The sequence below is a fragment of the Hylobates moloch genome, unplaced genomic scaffold (genome assembly GCF_009828535.3).
Source record: "Hylobates moloch isolate HMO894 unplaced genomic scaffold, HMol_V3 SCAFFOLD_22, whole genome shotgun sequence".
Taxonomy (NCBI): Eukaryota; Metazoa; Chordata; class Mammalia; order Primates; family Hylobatidae; genus Hylobates; species Hylobates moloch.
The window spans coordinates 44,683,646-44,695,876 of record NW_026652297.1 but is presented as its reverse complement, the minus strand read 5'-3'; the positions used below and the strand labels follow the sequence as shown (position 1 = coordinate 44,695,876).

The 12,231-nt window shown below is 38.3% G+C and overlaps 1 long non-coding RNA gene across 3 annotated transcripts in view; it reads right to left on the bottom strand.

Annotated features, from left to right (window-relative positions):
* Positions 1-11,965, bottom strand: part of LOC131382291 (uncharacterized) — a 64,391-nt gene extending 52,426 nt beyond the window's left edge. For all 3 annotated transcript variants that reach the window (XR_009211612.1, XR_009211611.1, XR_009211613.1), the window contains exon 1: positions 11,732-11,965. This is a non-coding gene — a long non-coding RNA (uncharacterized LOC131382291). The remainder of the gene's footprint in view (positions 1-11,731) is intronic.
* Between the last annotated feature and the right edge of the window lie 266 nt (positions 11,966-12,231).

Here is a 12,231-nt window from a genome sequence, read left to right as displayed (position 1 = left end):
TCTTCCACCAAGGTTGGGAGATTGTGCTGACTTGTAAGTGTGGTCCCAGGGATCCGTTGTGAATAACAAAGGCACTCTTATCATTTAGAAAATTCTAAGAATTTAGAGTCGCCCTTCCAGGAACCAGGGACAAAGACCAGTCAAATTATTTATTATACAACTGAGTTTAATAAATGTAGCTAGTTTTATTAATGTTATTATACCGTTGAGTATCATAATAACTTTGTGAGGCGGAGAGAGATAACTTTGTGAGGCAGAGAGAGATTTTCCTATAAAAGTTCACACTGTGTTTTTTAGTGATGAGAAAAAAAGGGCAGATGGCAACATATGTTCCATTGAAGATAAAATTTCTGACACTCAGAAAAATTAAATACTTCAAGAAAGTAAAGAAGAACATCAAGTGCTTCACACATTTTCAACTTTCAGGCTTGTAAGCAAAAGAGTAAAAAGGTTATCTATAACATATTTCTCTAAGTTAAGTCAAATAAGAATACATACTTAAATTCTGTTCAAATTATGTATAACAACTATCAAAAAATGACTTCTGTGAAAAAGCAGATTAACTTTCATTTTTAGAAGAACAGATAGATGGAAGGTAAGCTGGAACCCTCCAAAAGACAAGATACAGATGTCTGGCATATGCTGTTTACAACCATTATCATTGCCTGGTGGCGACTAAGGAAAATGAACTTCTGTCAAATGCTTTGAATTTTGCTGCATCACTGTAGGTTTGATTTACCTCATATTCCTCCCAGAGAAGCAATAACAGATTTAAAAAGATTACATTAGCATTTTTATACCTTTACAGCAGTGGGGTAGGTGATGACTTTCATCTTTTTAAACAAAAATAAACATATTTAAAGTGTTTTGCTACAGTTATGAAATGTAGGAGTCTCATGGTTTACTTACCCATTCCAGCTGGCTCCTGACTCAGCAAAAGAGCAAGGTAAGAAACCCGACTGGCTTCACCAATAGCAGGCTTTGAAGAGGAAGATTAATTAACAGGTCATTGAGAAGGGAAATTAAGAAAGCCTCTCTTGCCGGGCACAATGGCTCACGCCTGTAATCTCAACAGTTTAGGAGGCCTGGGGCGGGCAAATCACTTGAGGTCAGGAGTTCAAGACCAGCCTGGCCAACATGATGAAACCCCTTCTCTACTAAAAATACAAAATTAGTCAGGTGTGGCACGCACCTGTAATCCCAGCTACTTGGGAGGTTGAGACGGGAGAATTGCTTGAACCGAGGAGGCGGGGGTTGCAGTTAAGTCCAGATCATGCCACTGCACTCCAGCCTGGGGACAGAGTGAAGACACTGTCTCAAAAAAAGAAAGGAAGGAAGGAAGGAAGGAAGGAAGGAAGGAAGGAAGGAAGGGAAAGAAAGAAGAAAGAAAAGAAAGAAAGAAAGAAAGAAAGAAAGAAAGAAAGAAAGAAAGAAAGAAAGAAAGAAAGAGAGAAAGAAAGAAAGAAAGGCAGGCAAGCTTCTCTTCAGACAGTTCAACAATTTGGTAACATTTTACATAAGAGACAACTATGGCCAAAAATGAAGTCATTTGATCAAGGCTCAATGGTAGATCCTGTGTAAATAAGAATACTACAAAAGCAAAACCCCAAAGTCAATGAGTTTACAGCATTTCCAAGCAATCCACCTACTTTATATGAAGGTATAAATGATAGAGGCTGTTAAGAAATTATTTACAAGAAAACTGTGGCTTCACTCAAAAAGAAGTGGTTATTTTAGCATTTAGAGTTATCCATTTTGTATCACATTTAAGTAGACACTTTGCTTGTCAGATTGCTTGTGTCGGATTGGCATGATTTAATGGGATGATTATCTTAAAGTTTTAAGAGAAATTGGTCCCTCTGTGGTGTTGGAAACTCTGTTAATATAATGTGTCAGGATCATAAACCATCAGCAGGGACTGTTTGGTTACTACGCAACTCCAGGAGACATTGTTTTCTTCTGTTGTTTCTCGCAGAAAAGACTGCAGAGAAGGGTTGAACCTAAGGACAGAGACAGATGCAAACCAATGCACAGGCACCAGAACTCTTCCATTTCTGGGTAAAGGAAAAAGTAGAATAAATTCCAACCATGAGCAATGTAACTGGTTGCCTTTATGGTATAAATATGGAGTCCTCAAAGGGACCTCCATTTGGTAAGATATGGTTTCTGTGGAGTTCTCTCCCAGCATTGGTTATTTCACCATGAACAGTTTGCAAGTCCTATTTGTGACCCACGTCCTTGTCTGTAAAGCCCAAGATTTCATATTGGGAACATATAAGATGGGGAAGTGATTGATATTTGTAATGTATAAAGAACTGTTAAATAAAAAGATGAATATCTAACAGAAAAAGGGGTGAATGGTACTGAAGCAGCTATGTTGTCTGGAATATATGCCCTGGGGCTCGTTGTTGCCTCCCAGGAAAATTTAGGACATGGACACACACAAAGAGTTTAGGAGTGGAGGTTTAATAGGCAGAAGAGATGAGAAGGAGATAGAGAAAGGGGTCTCCAAGTGGAAAGGACCAGATAGTGGCAGATGCACCGGATTTTATAGTCGAGCATGAGGAGGTGGTGTCTGATTTACATAGGGCTGACAGATTGGTTCGATCAGGTATGACGTTTACATAGCATGAGAGGAAGGCTGGTCACCCCATCCTAATCTTATTATGCAAATGGGCTTTCCAGTTGATCTGGGCCATCTTGTCTGCTCCTTACAGTACAAGTGACTGACAAAGGGAAGGGAAGATGGAGCCGCCATCTGCAACATGTCTAGTCCTTAGTTCCTGCTGGCATTCACCTTGCAAGCTCTCAGCTTGCTTGTCTATGTCTGCAGATAGACTTTACAGGCTGCTTTTTGTTAGACAATGATTTGGGGCTGCTTTTCATTAAAAAGAAAAGGCTTATGTAGGACTCCCATACCCTTACTATCTGCCTACATGATTTCTTAACCCTGTATTAATATGTAACAGGCAACTTAAAAAAGGATAAATGTAAATAGCCAATAAAAATTTTGGAAAAGTGTTTGACATCACTAGCAATCAAATAAATGTGACTGGTAAAATATTTAGCAAATTTTATTTACCCAATTGACAAGTATATAAAAATGACACAATCTTCATTTAATGTCCCAGGTGGCTAGTCCATGACTGCATGAAAGGCTTCCCTTGTCCTCTCTCTTTCATTTGGACTCTCACTGGGGTGAGGAGTAGGCATCAAGAGATCAGGATACCCCATGAGTTTCTCCCTGCCAGCAAGACTGTGTCTCTGCAAAAGGCACGAGCCATTTCAAGCTGCAGCATGCTCTTCGGTTCTGGGCTGCAGAAACCACTCTATTCTTTAGCTCCTTCTTTCCTTATAGTAACAATTGGACAGCAATATGATAATAAACTTGAGTAATTTTTTTTAAGTTTTATATTTTTGAAACAGAAATTGTACTTTGAAGAATTTATATTACATAAGAGATGCTCAAAGATGCTGTTGAAAATGAGTGCTCATTGCAGTGAAAATTGGAAACAATGTAACCTTCTAACTCTATGAAAATTCTTAAATTATAAGACTCCTTTATGATGAAATATTTATTATACAGTGATCACCATCATCTTCTCCAAGTATAATTAGCCTATGGAAATATGTTCATGATGTATTAAGAACAAAAGGAAGATTTCAAAAATGAAGTATGATTCCTAGTAGGTATAAAAGATGCTATGCATTAAAAAATTACGGGAAGCATAAGCTAAAATTTTAATACCAGGTATCACTAGGTATGGAAATACGTTTAATTTCTTTGTTTTTTCTTTATTCTTTTATTTTTCTATTTCTTATGTGAAACGCAAATAACCTTTAGAGTCAGAGAAGACAAAAAATGTTATTTACCCAAAAGAAATTAGAGGCAGGGTGGATAGAAAGATCTTTAATCTAAGAAGGAAATTAATAGCATTTCATCATCAACATTTTGAGATTCTTCTTTTGGAAAGAAAGTATGTTCACACATGGTCACACTTTAGTCAGTTAATGGGTACTTATTTTGCATATCATCTTAGTCCCATGCCTCTAAACTAAATAGACGTGAGGAAATAAACATTTTGATTGGAATAAAATGGAATTCAAAATTTTAGGAGGCCTTGAATGCTTACTAAAGAAGAGCATGGACTTTCAGTACTAGCCTGAAGCTGACGCTACGGTAGTAGCAGAAAAGACACCTTTTCCATTGTTCTTTCTAAACTTTGAGTGCAGAGTTTTCACAGACATTGTCCGGGGTAGCATTTCTCCAGATTTTAAAACAATACTCACAGAAATAAGCCCATTTTATACAGCCACCCAGTACACAAGTACAGGTGAAAGCAGGCACACATGCACACACACAAACACACACACATACACACACAAGTACAGGTGAACCCAGGCACACACACACACAACCCCCACTCAAGGACAGGTGAATGCAGGCACACACACACATACCCCCCACACAAGGACAGGTGAACACAGGCACACACACATATCCCCCACACAAGGACAAGTGAACACAGGTACACACATACTCCCCACACAAGGACAGGTGAACACAGGCACACACACACCCCACACAAGGGCAGGTGAACACAGGAATACACACACATTCCCCCACACAAGGACAGGTGAACACAGGCACACACATACATTCCCCCACACAAGTGACAAAAAAGTTTCAAACACACACACACACACACACACACACATAAACTTACCACCCTTACCACATATTGATAATTCTATATACCACTTCATTTTTATAAAAACGTGATTATAATAGTCTAGAACTTTGCATTGTGAAGGAAGCTCAAAAAATCATAAACACAAAAGAATAGAAATAAGCACTAGAAATGGAGGAAGATCAAGTCACCAAAGTGGGGAAACTGATTGAGGTGAGTGAAAAAAAGAGCTTGAACTTTTATTCATATTAATTTATTATTTCAATGTCGAATTATGTGTCCTTTAAAATAATGTATATATTAGAACTGCACATGCATATAATTTATAAACATATGACTAAACGTAGTCCAGAAAACTATGCTTAATTTTTTTTTCTTCAGAGACTCTGTGATCAAAAAGTTTGGAGAACATGGATTTGGATTATAGGTGCAAGAAGAGTTGAGAGCAAAAGACACTTCTGGGGATATGTCATTAACAAAGTTCCCCAGAAAATAACATAATCTGATATGGGCCTTAAAAGATGGGTACTCTCTGGCCAGACATATGTTAAAAGATGTCATGTAGCAGTTTTGTATTCAGAGGATCAGGTTGCAGGACAAGGGGCAGAGGGGTCTTTGGAGGATCCCAAGAGAGGTGGGAATCAGATATTAAATTAAAACAAACAACATAGGAAAATAAGTGAGATGGATCAGCGAGTCTCCCCTCCTTTTGAAGACACTAGGGCTAGGGATGGTTTCTGAAGCTCCTCTGCTACTGATGCCTTAGAAGCTGTGATGGATGACTTCCATGTACTCCTCCAGATTTATTCCTCACTCATACCCACCTGCTTAATGGCCCAGGAGGCTGGTCTATGGCTGCATGGAAGGCTTCCCTTGCCCTCTCTCATTTGGGGTCTCACTGGGGTGAGGAGTAGGCATCAAGAGATCAAGGCACCCCATGAGTCTTTCCCTGCCAGCAAACCTGTGTCTCTGCAAAAGGCTACGAGCCATTTCAGGCTGTGCTGTGCTCCTCAGTTCTGGGCTGCAGAAGCCACTTTATTTTTTACTTTTTATTTTTTTAGACAGAGTCTCGCTCTGTCACCCAGGCTGGAGTGCAGTGGCGCGATCTCGGCTCACTGCAAGCTCCGCCTCCGGGGTTCACGCCATTCTCCTGCCTCAGCCTTCTGAGTAGCTGGGACTACAGGCACCCGCCACCACGCCCGGCTAATTCTTTTTTGTATTTTTAGTAGAGACGGGATTTCACCATGTTAGCCAGGATGGTCTCGATCTCCTGACCTCATGATCTGCCCTCTTCGGCCTCCCAAAGTACTGAGATTACAGGTGTAAGCCACCTCGCCCGGCCAGAAGCCACTCTATTCTTTAGCCCTTTCATAGCAGGATGGTATGGCTTCTCCTTCACTGCTAGCCCAGGGATAATATATGATTTTTCTATTGATTTCCTTAAATTCTGTTCAGACCTCTAAAACAAACAAACAAAAGATTTCTATTAAAAATTCTCCTCAAAATGTGAATGTGCTGTCTATTTCTTGCTGGAACCCTGACTGATATAGATGCAAAATAGGTAGGACTGGATGTCTAGAAGGCGGAATGTGGCACAACTATGTTCTGCGCACTTGGAAAAAAAGCCAGCACACAAAGAGAGGTAGAGGTTAGGTGGGAATGCCAATAAGAGGTTTATCAGGCCGTTTCCAGAAATAATCTTACACAGAAGGGGCCTGAGGAAGCAAGTGCATCCTGAGGTTTCACATCCCAGCCCAAGAAGAGAACAATGAAAGGGAAGTACACTCAGGGGATTTCTTAGGTTCTGGAAATGGTCAATACCTTAATCTGGCAGTCAAGGTACAGGTGTTTATTTTATTGTCACTCTTGTGATTATACACATATATTTTATACAGTCTTCTGTACTCAAGATGTATTTCAAAATAAAATGAATGGGGAAGGGGAAGAGTGAATGATGGTGGGCATGGTGAACAATGTCCCACGGGATTCTGTCAATACAGTGTTCAATATGTTTTACATACTATTTCATCTCTTATTTAATTTCATATTAGGATTGTGAGGCAGAACTCCTCATCTTTTGTTTCAGATATTCCCAGGGATGTAGGAAAGTGGTACACGCTAGCTGTCAATATTTTATGGGACAATTTAATCAGAACAAAAATTGTGAAAGACTTCCCAGATTATTGAGCCTCATTTTGCAAAAAAAATCCTTGCTTGCCATCTCAAATCAATTTGTGAACCAAGAGTGGTTTTAATAAGTAATTATTATCTTCTAAAAAGAGCCTTTAATCACTTACAGGAAATGTTAAAGTGCAGTTGATGCAACATCAAAACTCTTGCCAGCTTGGGAAACAACCTTAAAATCTAGCTTTAAAATATTTACCATATTTTTGTCGTTCTGGCTTTCAAAAGCGAAGAAAAAATTCAGTTTATCTCAGTTATCACAACAACGTGGGATGCTTATAAAAACCGAAGCAGGATGAAGTTTGGCGTTATATCTGGTTTCTAAACAGAAACTTCCCCAGTACATATGTGCATAGAGTCCCCATGAGATTGACCTAGCAATGGAGATTAGTTTCAGGGATAAAAACAGAAAAGTGTTTGTGACACTCATTCCCTACTGAGAAAATAAATGAGTAAAGACATTATTATTAAACAGCTTTTGAATTAGATTTTTTTTTCCTCCAACAACTCACATTTATTGTGGTTAGTTTCATTTTAAAGTCAATGTAAGTTCAGATGCGAGGAAGGAAATGCTTTATTCATAGGAAATTTCTGCCGTGATTTATACACGAAAGCTTCAGGCAAAAAGTAAGATGAAATCAGTTTACTCCCTATTTAGATTTATTTTCTACAGTTTTTAAGTAAAATTCCTTCTTACCGGTTAATGAGTTTAAAGCCACTCCAAGCCCTGAAAAAATCATGAGAGAGGTGTTCTCTTCTTGGACTAAGTCCCATTAAGTCCCATTCTATTATCAAAGATGCTTAGGCAAAAGGTTCTAGAGTCTCAGCAGCAAAGATATACGAAACCAGCCAAGATGATTCTACCAAAACACACAGAGTATATAGTCTGACTTGATTTCTGCAGTGGGCTACTAAGTTAAAAAGTAGAAGCGATTGGACAGGGTTGGATATTTGACAGCCTTGAAAATGACACTGAAAACTTAGCAGTTTTCACTTACCAATAGTAAATCATTATATGTTCTTGAGAAATAGAATAATTCAATACAGGTAATATTTCAAGAGAATTAGTCTGACTGCAGTGTACCAGTTGAATTGTATGCAGAGAGGACAAACTTTTGGAGTAACCCACAACTGCAGCATTGTTCTGAAAGTGTTCAATACCTTAATCTGGCAGTCAATTCACTGGTGGTCATTTTGTTGTTTACTCTTGTAATTAGACACATGAATTTTGTACTCTCTTTCATGCACATGCTGTATTTCAAAATTACAGACCTGTGACCCGAAAGGAGAGATGGACAGGGAGATCAGTTGAATGGTAATTTCAAAGAAAGAGGAAGATTTTGAGGGAAATACAGACATATAAAAGAAGGAGTTGGAAAAATAAAATATAATCATAAAGGTTCTGTCCTTCAAGATTGAGAAGATAGTAGTCAGAGCAAGACCACTGGGAATGAATTTGTAATCTGCATATGGGTTTGGGTGAGAGGACCAGTTCGATTTAGGCATGTTGTTTCTGATGACATGCAACATTCAGCTAGATGTATTTGGTGGGTAGTGAGTGGAATGGTACAATCTATGTAAAAATATTCATATATTGATAGTGGCTAATTCTCCAAGGCAATTAGAATGAAAAAGAAGAGCAGAGGGGATTATGAAGACCTGTAGTGAAAGAGAAAAATGTGTCGTGAAGGCAGAGTGAAGGAAAAGGAAGGGAAATAGGAGGAGAAACAGGATGATGCAATGTTGTGGAAACAGGTAGAAGAGCTTCAAGAAGTTGACGGATACCAGGGTCAAACATTTCACCGATGTCGAAGACAGATGTGGAATTTGAGAATAAGCCCCCTTGGATGGAGCAGCTGAATTTAATGGGGTGGTCAGGGTGAAAGTCAGAGCATAGCAGTTGAAGGTAGATTGAAGACAGGCAGCTAAATGAAGATATTGAATGCAGGTCACAGTAAGAAATGAGCAGAGGCAAGGAGAAACTGGGGGGGTAAAAATATGATTACAGTTATAGAGCTAGCAGTGTCAACTAAAAAGTGGGTTTTTTGTTTTTGTTTATTTATTTATTCTGGGGGAGGGGCTTGAGATTGTTGGGGCATGGGAAGACTTTTGGACCTGAGGCCAGGAGGCTACGTATTTCCAAATAGAGTACTATCATGTCTTAAGGTGCTGTGATGAGCCTGGATAATGAGTCCAGTGCCAAGGGTTGGTTTGGGGTTTTATATTTGTGGCTTGAAATGTGAGTTTCAAAGACCAGCTTTCATTAATAAAAAGGAGAAAGAAAAAATGCTAAAATGCTTTTATGTACTCAATCTATAAAAGACAACCTCACAGCCCCCTCCTTAGTGGTCAGAAACCAGTATCGTCAGAACCCACTTTCTTCCTGCTCCAACTGTGAAGATAGACTAGAAGCAGATGTGTCTTGACCTTCTCAAAACCTACACACAGGCAGGAGGCCATAACATACTGTTCAAATACAGCCCACATGTGGCTAATACAGGACCTCATTTTCCATGATGTACCCAACAGACTGGGACATAGCCAGCTGCAAAGGCCCTAGGCTAGAATCTGACAAAGGCCACATTCCACTGGGAGGAAAGGCTGTGCTGTGCCCAGATTAGTCCCAGAGTGGTCACTCTTCTACATGGAGATGCTTCACTTTAGGCTTAAGCCACGTAGGAGAAATCCAACACATAATTTTGAGCCTTTTCAGTATCCTTATAACGAATGGAAAAAATGAAGACGGGTTTCTGAAAGGTCAACTTTCAGAAACTGGAAAAGTTTTAGTTTTGTTTTTGTTTTTCCAAAACTCAAACTCTTGCTTACTTCCCATGCGGTTCAGTTCCACCATCCAGATTATCTCTCATTGGGAATTTTATCTTTTTAATTCAGCTTTGACATTTTACTTAATTTGTTACCATTGCTCCTTTTAGGCCACCCTGAACAAATATTTCTTTTGTTTTTCAAGCTCTCTCTCTCTCTCTCTCACACACACACACACATACACACACACACACACACATATGTACCACTCTTTCTCTCTCTCTCTCTCTCTTTGTTCTTACAGGACTTAGGTAATGTTTTATTTTCACCTTCCAGTTTCAGTTCAACGAATGTGTACTGAATACCAACTGTGCACTAAGCAGTCATTTGTTCTCATTTTATTTTTGAAAATAGCTATATTGCTTTTGGGAAAAAAATCATAAAGGGTTTCTGTTGACATATATAAAGAAGAAAAATTCAAGAAAATATTTCCAATCCCACCATCCAAATGCCATTCAATATTAACTGTGGGTTAGTTATTCATTATCCCTTCTTGTATATTTATAAAAATGGATATACATATATATGTTTATAATTTTTCCAAATAGAATCTTATACCTGTTTTATGAACAGCTTCTTTTACTTAATATGCCATGAATAGTTTTCTGGTCAAAAATGTATCATTACATCCTCATTTTTAATACAATCATCCATCACATAATGATGTTTTTGGTCAATGACAGAGTACATTTATGAAGGTGGTCCCATAAAATTATGGTAGAGCTGTAAACATTTCTGTCACCTACTGACCATGTAGCTGTTATAAGATTGTAGAGCAATGCATTACTCATGTGTTTGTGGTGATGCTGGTACCGCCAGTTGTATAAAACTCCAGCACATACAATCATGTACAGTGCGTAATGTTTGGTAATGATAATAAATGACTATGTTACTGGCTTATGTATTTACTGTTCTATACATTTTATTGTTATGTTAGAGCATACTCCTTCTATGTGCAAAAAGTTTACTGTAAAACAGCCTGAGGCAAATCCTTCAAAAGGGATTTCAGAAAAAGGCATTGCTACCGCAGGAGATGACAGCTTCATGCGTGTTATTGCCCCTAAAGACCTTCCCGTGGGACAAGGTGTGGAGGTGGAAGACAGTGATATTGATGATCCTGACCTTGTGTAGGCCTAGGCTAATGTGTGTGTTTTTGTCTAAGTTTTTAACAAAAATGTTTAACAAGTAAAAAATCCAAACAAAAAATTAAAATAGAAAGAAAGCTTATAAAATAAGGATATAAAGAAAGAAAGCATTTTTGTACAGCTCTGCAATGTGTTTATGTTTTAAGCTGAGTGTTATTACAAAAAAGTTAAATGAAATTTAAAAGTTCATGAAGTAAAAATGTAAGCTAAGGTTAATTTATTATTATTATTACTTAAGATTTTTTTTTTGCCCATGACACAGCCCCAGAAGGCCCTGAGAATATGTGCCCATAGTTAACTTATCATTGAGGAAATAAAATTTTAAAAATAATTTAGTGTAGCCGAAGCATACAGTGTTTGTAACATCTATGGTAGGGTACTGGAGTGTCCTAGACATTCACATTCACTCACTCACTCGCTCACTCACTCACCCAGAGAAACTTCCAGTCCTGCAAGTTCCATTCGTAGTAAGTGTCCTATACATAGACAATTTGTGTATTTTAGATAAACAAATATTTATCATTGTATTACAGTTACCTATAGTATTAAGTAAAGAAACATGCTGTACAGGTTTGTAGCTTGGGAACAATAGGCTATACCTTATAACCAAGGTGTGTAATAGGCCATACTATGCAGGTTTGTGTAAGTGCACTCCGATGTTTGCACAAGGATAAAATCACCCAATAATACATTTCTCAGAACATAGCCCTATTGTTGGGCAACATGTGACTATAGTTGCATCACATCACATGATAAACATACATGGTAATTTTCTTAACTAATCTCCCAGTGATGGTCATCTAAGTTATTGTGATTTTTTTTCTATTCAAGCTTCTATAAGTAAACTTATGCACATACAGTTTTTCATTTGTTCCCCTAAGTGCTTACTGTTTGTTGGTAGGTCAAGAGGTCTTTTCCCCAGTTGCTTCATCTGCCTACTCCGGGTTGACTGTGGGCTTGAGAGTGATCTTTAAATACATGAAGAGCTTTCAAGGAAGCCATATTTTTTTTTGTGCTGCTCCCAGAAAATGAGATCAAAGGATGGAAGTCACATGTTGGCAGATTTGGGCTCAACACACAGAAGTAAGTAAGTAATATAGACGAAAAAGTGTGCTGAGAGTTGCATAGTATAATAATTGTTAAACAAATACCATTATCATGGTGTAATTACGGAAGAAATTTCTTCATCACTTGGTGAATTTCTAGGTCTTTACTCTGCTTGTCTGAAGCTGGATGAATAAGTTTTAGCAATTACAAAGCATTTTTGTCCTAGGTGGAACTTTGAACAGATTGACCTCTTATTTATTAGGCTCTTAAAAGTTTCTAAGATTCCATGACGGGGCTAAAATCGACTTGGGTTTTAACATCAACATCACCTCCCCAAGTCC